Here is an 8,493-nt window from a genome sequence, read left to right on the forward strand (position 1 = left end):
AGAGTCAACACCTTTAGTTGCTCCACCATTTTGGTTTGCTTCCTGTCTTTACGTTTGGTGTTCGGTTTTCTTTTTTTTGCCTCTTCTTGGGCAGATATAGTGGGTCTCATGGTGGGTGTCTTTTAGGTCCCAGTTGTTGTTACTAGTCAACTTTCAGTGGACACTGAGAGCAAAACTGCAACATTGTTATAATACTTTTATTTCATCAAATGGTTGTTTTATGCAACAGAATAGAGGGTTCTTAGAACTATTGTGTCTGTGTTCTACTGAGGATGGGCCTCTGGGAGAAAACACTGACAGGAGATTTACAATGTCTTTTGGGTGATAAAACCTAAAGAGACCACATTCCAGAGCATGAGTTAATGTTTCTGTTCTATATGGTACCAGGGAGAGATGACCCCAGGGCCAGACCCTGGTCTCTACACAAAGAGTACTGTTTTTACAGCAGATACTGTCTGCTGAGAATTATAAGTATCTTTCATACAAATCTTAACCTTGTGACCCGTTCAATACATCTGTTGTTCGTCATGTAGGTTGAAAGGGCTATAAAATACCTTTGTACTTTTGTCCCGTGGGTCCACCAGCCATCATTATCGTAGGGCACTCAATTGATTTACTTTATATGTGTACGTTGTATTGACCTGCTCCCTTATAAGTGAATAAAGATTTAGTTTAAGAATAACTCTGACTTGTGTCATAAGTTTGTCTCCTCAATTGATATTAAAGAAATTAACCACCACATTTGGCGATGGGGATGTGAATCTTGACTTGGTGACTGACGACCTGGGTAAATGACCTGGCTCCTGACGACCTGGGTAAATGACCTGGCTCCTGACGACCTGGGTAAATGACCTGGCTCCTGACGACCTGGGTAAATGACCTGGCTCCTGACGACCTGGGTAAATGACCTGGCTCCTGACGACCTGGGTAAATGACCTGGCTCCTGACGACCTGGCTCCTGACGACCTGGGTAAATGGTGCACAAGGGATCCCTCAAACTTGGGATCTCAGGGAGACCACACTTCAGGAACGGAGCAGATGGACCCACCTTTGATCTGAGAGGCAGCGAGCTGAGTGAATACCACATCTCGAACGTAGTTTTAAAAAAAAATAGTAACATGTAGTAACATATAGAAATATGCTTAATCAGATGATTGAAATGTGGATAATAAGCGGGATGATATTTTAGAAAGCAGCGGAAGGTCTATAGTTCCTGGGAGGCTTGATTTTGCCGTGGTCTCTGGGAGATTAGAGAACCGTTGAGGATCCCATGGTCATTGTCCGGGAAACAAAAGTTTATTTTTTGTTCTGCTGGGAGTATGTTTGGAGAGCTGCTTCGTAGCTATGGAGAGTCATTGAAAAAGCAAATGGAATGGTTGTCGTGACTACCTGAGAATTTTACGTTTTCTATGGATTCTGTGAATATATGAAAATATGATGAATTGTATGTGTGTATAATGATTACTAGAGATTTGATGAAGTAATACTGGGAATATAATTAGATACAATTTAAACAACCCATATATAGACGAACATAGGCTTTGAGTTGGTATCTTTAATGGATCATTTGATAAAGATGAGTTTTAAGCATTATTAAACAGTCTACAAAGTCTGGGCAGTTGTCTCAGAAACTGATGGAAGTGTGTCCACTTTAGGGTAAGTTGCTCTAAGGATGAAACTATAAAACGTCCGGGTACTACAATTGAAATAAAACTGCCCTTAAGGCGTAGGGTTCTTCCCAGTATGAGAGGAGTTGCTAGATTTAATGAATAAACCTTTTTCCATAAAGTTAGAGTGAACCAAGGTGTCTGACTAGCTGTTGATGTTGAAGAAGCGTCCCGTAAAGGTTCCTGGAGTTCCTTTAGGGGTTCTTCAAATTGAACATTGAAACTGTGGGGGAACCCCTATAAGTTCCTCAAAGAACATTTTGGGGTTAATTTTTTTTAACTCTCGGTCCACCCTCCCTGCATTATAAAAAACATATTTTAATAACAACAATATTGACAATATTGATTTAAATAATTCATTGTTTATTTAGTGGCACCACAAATGTGAATTAATATTTACAAAACACATTAAAACTTCTTAAGGACAGACGTTAGCGGAACGCCTCACCAATATCCAATGGTAAAGCGTGGCGCGAAATACAAATACCTCAAAAATGGTATAACTTCAATTTCTCAAACATATGACTATTTTACACCATTTTAAAGACAAGACTCTCGTTAATCTACCCACATTGTCCGATTTGAAAAAGGCTTTACAGCGAAAGCAAAACATTAGATTATGTCAGGAGAGTACCCTGCCAAAAATAATCACACAGCCATTTTCAAAGCAAGCATATATTTCACAAAAACCAAAACCACAGCTAAATACAGCACTAACCTCTACCTCTGATAGTCCTTGAATTATCTTTTTGTCTATATCCATTCCATGGACTTGATTCATTTCTGAGAAGATCTGAAAAGATAATTTGCACACATTTGTATGCTAATAGATGTCAGTTTGGATTGACTGCTATGTAGGTTAAATGTACACATCATATGCAGCTGTCCTACAACATATCTGTACCTTCTTCTTGATCCCAATTGCATTGTGTCCATGTTCTGTCCTATAAACATTTCAAAGGAAGAGAAAATGTGTCAAAGAAAAGTCTTACAAGCACTAATATATATATATTAAATAAATATTGAAAGATAAATGGCATCGACATTCAATGTAAAATAGAATAACATATTGGAGAAAGCACTAGCCAATACAGTACTGCCATACAGTAACAGTACTGCCATACAGGCCTAATATCACATTTCAAGATATCTTTGTACACAAATTGTTCAATATTTTATCAGGCTGACTTGAAAGATTATTCACAACATTTTGCTGCTTGGCAATACTGTGTTTGGATTCTGAAGGGCATTTATACAAAAGAGGTAGTCTAGACACTGTATTAATACCATTATGCATTTGAATCCCATCTACAGCTACCATCTAAGATATTAATTTCCCTCCACAAGGGGGCGGACATGTAACGTTTCCAAAATGGGACAGTATTGTACATGTAACGTTTCCAAAATGGGATGGTATTGTACATGTAACGTTTCCAAAATGGGATAGTATTGTACATGTAACGTTTCCAAAATGGGATGGTATTGTACATGTAACGTTTCCAAAATGGGATGGTATTGTACATGTAACGTTTCCAAAATGGGATAGTGTAGTAGAGTTAAAATGGTTATTCCAGCAAACTTCAAATTATTAGAATAGTACACAACGCAGAACAGAATATTCCAAGTTCAGACAGAAGGGGGGAGTCAGATCGCTATGATCGCCAGGAACTTTACTTTTGGTTTCTAATTTTAATTGTTGCGCTACTGGTGATGCCTGTTGATGTTAGGTAGGCAGCTACAGTAGCTGAATGATGTTAACATCTTCAGGTTTTGTTTCATTAAATGTATTTTATTTTATCTGGGTGCTTACGTCACCTACTAACACCCTGGTACTACCCATATCTCCCGCTCTCCTCAGTCTGAGAAAACACTGAGAGAGAAAGGTACGGGTTGCAGATTACTCCTTTGTAGAAGTCCGTAACGTGAAATAAATAAAACGTCCCAAGGTTAATGCTGTAGATATTGTTATAAGGGGATGTGAGACTATCGAAACACGTAACTTTCCGAGTTTTATTGTTGTTATTAATATAGTTACAGAGTGCTAAAAGTGTTGCTAGCTAGCATGCCTTTCTTTCTGTGATGCAGACGGCTAGCTGAGCTGCCAACTAGTGATGGTGTTGCATTATGGGGGATGTAGTTTTTGCCCTCTAAGGCGATTTTACGTTGTAACTTGTTTGTGTTGCAGTGGTTTTGTACATGAGTTGTTGTATTTTGCTACTATCAACACTGAAAGCACCTAGCAATGTATTGGGGATGTGAGACAGGATATGTGTTTTACCTTTCTTCATGCTCCTGTGTAGAACAACTTGTCAGGTGGTGCATTGGAGACTGATGTGTTCCTGTCCTGTCTTTTCACAATACTATTGCAGGTATGGTTCTATTGTCTAAGAATTAAGATTATACATTCTTTGTATTAAGGACTGGTTATTATTTTATACTATACATTATGGCTTTATGTATGAGTGTGATTGTGAGAGTCTGAGAAAACACTGAGAGAGAAAGATCAACATAAAAGCCTAAAAGACAGCCGTGGTGTCGCTCTTCATTTCTTGGTTCTCCTGTGGTGCATAAGAAACCCGCTACAGATTGGTGCCGTGACCCGGATCAACAGATCAGCTGCAGCAGATCGCCGGGGGACCCCTACACAGAACTGGATCGACATCACACGTTTAAAACATTTGAGGGCAAGGTGAACTTTGGACAATATGTTGCGTATACCTCAGTTGTATGAGATTACAGAACAGGAGAGAGAAGACATATCAGGTGTTGGTGATAACAATGTACATGTTACTCCGGTTGGTGTTACTGTGAGAGGTCCACAAGGTATGGCCACTGGGGTGGGGCGGGAGGCTCAGTTGGCCAGTATGGTGGAACATAGTGCTAGAGCCAGTCCTCTTAGATACCCAGCAGTCGACACTAGAGTGCCAAGTGTTAGTAGTAGCCAACCAGAGCATGTTAGCAGTAGCCAACCAGGCAACGATGACAGTGAAGAGTCCCAGAAGGCCATAGGGGGTGAAAATGAAAACCGAACCCAATTGCAAGCCCTAGCAGAGTTAGTCAAACAACTGGGCAGTGAAATAGGTAATCAAGTTGCCGCTAGTCTAGCAGGGGCTGGTCCAAGCACTTCCCCTCCCCAACCAATAGTAGAAATACCTGATTGGTCAAAGGTCAACCTAATTCTGAAGTCAGACGTCAGAGAACCACCCCACTTCCGGGGTGATAGCACAGACCGGTGCACAGTGACTGAATGGCAAGAACTTATGCAAGCTTACTTGAAAAAGAAGGGATGCAGTATATCAGAACAGGGGCAAGAAATACAGGACAGACTGATGGGGCGGGCTAAAGACATAGTCAGAATTGGGCTCCGTGGAAACCCTCTTGTTAACATAAGCAGAGATCCTGAAGCCATATACAATATCTTGAGGCAGCACTTTGGCAGAGGCAATCTCATCAACAATCCCATTAGGATACTACTATGAAACCTTACCAAGACAGTCAGAGAGCTGCTTGGATTATTGGGTTAGACTGAACAAAGCAATTGACCTTGCCAATGAGTGCTTGCAAAGACAGGGAAAAAGAGTGGATGATCCAGGTCATGAGGTGACCATGATGTTTGTTAAGCACTGCCCTGATCCGGCACTATATGCCGCTCTTAGGTGCAGGCCTATTGAAAATTGGACCATTGGAGATTTGCAGGCAATGATTGACAGCCATCACCGAGACAAACAATCAGCCAGACACAGGGCGCAAAGTACTGCCAAGGTAGAAGTTGTGATGACCCCCGACGCTTGGTGTATGACTCAACAACAAGCAGTCGGTCAAAATAATTCAGCCACACCCACTAACAGTGATCAGGCTCCATTGAACAAAGTGATTTCTCTCCTGGAAAAGCTCCTGTCAACCCAGGAACAAAATCAAAGGAGAACTTCAGCCAGAACGCCACAAGCTAATACTGCTGCTGACCCCTGTAGAATTTGTAAGGCCTCAGACCATTCAACTCAGTCGCACTGCTTTAAGGAGGGGTTATGCTTCAAGTGTCAAGGGACAGGCCACAGAGGCTTTGAATGTCCAGCAAGAAAACAAGTTGGAGAGGCAACTGCCGAGGCTCCCCCTGGCCCCGCTTTAAACTAACATGCTCACGCCAAGAGGGGGGCAGTGTGGGCGAACATGTTACACCTCCACAGAACACTACAGATATAAGGACTGGAAACACAATGAAAACCGAGGTGATTTATCCGAAAATAGAGAGTAATGACAGTCTTTTCTATGTTCCAGTAATGGTGCAAGAAATTGTAGAACTTCAAGCTCTGATAGATAGTGGGTCTATGACCTGTACGTTAAGTGAGTCAGCTGAAGACACACTTCTGAGATGTAATGTGATAAAACCAGAGTCTAGAAAGCCAACTCAAGTAGTTCTTGTAGGCTGTGGGGGCAACCAGGCACAGCCTAAATATGAATATGACTTGAACATTGATCTTTTAGATTGCAAGATGGCAGTGTCTGTTTTAGTTGTACCTGGACAGACAGATGACATGATAGTTGGATCGAACGCCATAAAACACATAATGCAACAGGTTAAGAAAACAAGGTGGTATTGGGACAGCCTCTCCAAACCTGCCAAAGGAGATTCACATGGACTTTTACTCAGCATGCTAGCCAACGTGAACCGTTGGCACGGTGACAAAATACCAGACAAAGTGGGAACTGTAATGCTCAAGCAGAGTGTGACTCTAATGCCTCAACATGAACATTTGGTCTGGGGAAAACTGAAAGAAAAGGTGCCGCTATCAGTCGGTAGTACTGTAGTCATAGAGGCCACTACAGCACGATCTGCACCAAGAAATGTCCTAGTTGGACGCACTGTATGTCCTTTGAGGGGTGACAAGTGGGTCCCCATGAAAGTGATCAACATGTTGGATCACCCTATTATTCTCCGCCGTAACACCAAGTTGGCCGATGTGCACCCATGCCTAGCCCTAGAAGACCTAGAGCTCTATGCCAGCCATGCTGAGAACCCCAGTAAGGTCCAGTCTGCCCTTCAGAATGTCACCCAAGCTGGGGAAGAATGTTCAGTTAGTGGAAAAAGGGCAAAGAAGGAATATCTACAAAAGTTGGAAGAGTTGGGCTTAAAAGAAGTTGACATAGAGTCCTGTGAAGTGTCTGACATGTGGAAAGGAAAACTAGTGGACCTTATTGCTCAGTATGAAGGCATCTTCTCCAGGGATCGACTTGACTGTGGAGAAGCGAAGAACGTCATCCACCGTATCCGACTCAAAGATGAAAAGCCTTTCCGGCTGCCGTACAGGAGGGTCTCTCCATCCGACTACCAGAAACTGAGACAGATGCTGGAGGAAATGGAGGAGCGGGGCATCATCCGGAAGTCCAGTAGTGAGTGGGCCTCCCCCCTTGTCCTGGTTTGGAAGCCGTCAGGAGAGTTGAGAATTTGCACTGATTTCAGATGGTTGAACCAGAGGACAGAGAAAGATGCATACCCATTGCCCCATCAAGCCGATGCTCTCGCTGCTTTGGGGGGGAACTGCTTCTTCAGTACTATGGATTTGACTTCGGGATTCTACAACATCCCCATACATGAAGATGACCGCAAGTACACAGCGTGCACAACACCCACGGGTTTATTTGAGTACAACAGAATGGCTCAGGGGTTATGTAACAGCCCAGCAACATTCGCCAGAATGATGACCTCGATCTTCGGCGACCAGAACTACTTGTCCCTCCTGTGCTACTTGGATGATCTCCTGGTTTTCGGGAAGACTGAGCAGGAAGCCCTGGACCATCTCGAAATGGTGTTCTCCCGCCTTAAGGAACACAACCTGAAGCTAGCGCAAAAAAAATGTTACCTCCTCAGAAAATCTGTCAAGTTTTTAGGCCATATCGTCACAGCAGAGGGCATTGCAACCGACCCAGGAAAAGTGTCTGCAATCAACGACATCACAGCAGCTGACCTGATGGAAAATGATGGGAAAACACCTTCACCCACCAAGGTCAGATCATTTCTTGGTATGGCAAACTATTATTCCCACTTCATTGCGAGTTTCTCAGGTTTAGCCAAACCACTGTTTCGTCTGATTGCAGGACAGAAAAGTAAGCGGAAAGGAGAAAAAGGAAAACCTCATGGCATGGCCCATAAATGTCTGAAACCTGAAGACTGGACTTCTGAATGTGGGGAGGCGCTGGAGAAGCTAAAAGCTGCTGTCTCCCAAACAGCCATGCTGGCTCACCCAGACTTTAACAGACCATTTCTCCTATCAACAGATGCATCAATGGATGGCTTAGGTGCAGTACTTAGCCAGACATTTGAGGGTGAGAGTAGGCCCAGACCAGTAGCTTTTGCAAGCAAGACTCTGTCAAGGTCCCAGTCCCGTTACCCAGCACACAGATTAGAGTTCTTCGCTCTTAAGTGGGCTGTGTGTGATAAGTTCACCCATTGGCTGAAGGGGAATAGATTCACAGTCCTAACAGATAACAACCCCCTGACATATATAATGACGAAACCAAAGCTAGATGCCTGTGAGCAGCGGTGGGTCTCTAAACTGGCCCCCTTCGACTTTGACTTGAAGTACATCCCCGGGCCCCAGAATGTCCCAGCAGACCTGCTTAGTCGACAGCTGTTCGTTGGAGCTAGGAAGGCAAGTGAGTTCCCAGAGTATGTGACTTCAGAGTCCATCCAGGACGCATTCAAACTGTCAGTCAATATCGAAGGTGGTGAAATCCTGGCTCAAGTCTCTTCTGAAGGAGTGAAAGCAGTTTTGGAATCCTGTCTGGAGTGGGATGCGAGTGTGCCAGTGCGCAAATTCCAATTAGCCCA

The sequence above is a fragment of the Salmo salar genome, chromosome ssa02 (genome assembly GCF_905237065.1).
Source record: "Salmo salar chromosome ssa02, Ssal_v3.1, whole genome shotgun sequence".
In the NCBI taxonomy this organism is placed as follows: Eukaryota; Metazoa; Chordata; class Actinopteri; order Salmoniformes; family Salmonidae; genus Salmo; species Salmo salar.